Below are 600 nucleotides of genomic sequence, written 5' to 3' on the forward strand. Positions count from 1 at the left end.
AAACTTGACACAATGGCGTTTATTTTCGTTCATCAACTTTCATTTTCATAACTGCCTTTAATTGAATGCGATTTTTTTTGGGGGTGGGGGGGGGCTTTTTCGTATACTAAGGAAATACATTTGAAGGAGATAGGTACTGAGAATACAGTGAATAATACAAATGCAATTAACTGAAACTATAAGAGTATTATAGAATTTAGAGATGATTATTTAATGAATAATGGGGAAAATATATTTGGCTGATTTCTTGCAAAACACTTGTTTTGCTGTATCATGATTCTTTGTATACTCTCCGATTAATTTATCTTTTTTTATGAAATTAGGCTTAAAGCAAATGCCCAGGAATTTTAGCTTACTTATAGTAAAAGAGAACTATTCTGATGGTTTGGGAAAATGTCCTTTTTTACTTGTATACACCAAATAAGCATCCCCAACTTCTATGATAATCTTATAGTGGGGTGTTAATAATAATACTTATATATCTCGTTTATCTTGGTTATTAGAGAGAAATATATAGATAATCATGTTGGACGTAAACTACATCTTTAATAAAGTTTTATCGCTGAAGACTTGTCATGACTCCTCTGACTATCTAAATTT

This window comes from Penaeus monodon, chromosome 22, assembly GCF_015228065.2.
Source record: "Penaeus monodon isolate SGIC_2016 chromosome 22, NSTDA_Pmon_1, whole genome shotgun sequence".
Lineage (NCBI taxonomy): Eukaryota > Metazoa > Arthropoda > Malacostraca > Decapoda > Penaeidae > Penaeus > Penaeus monodon.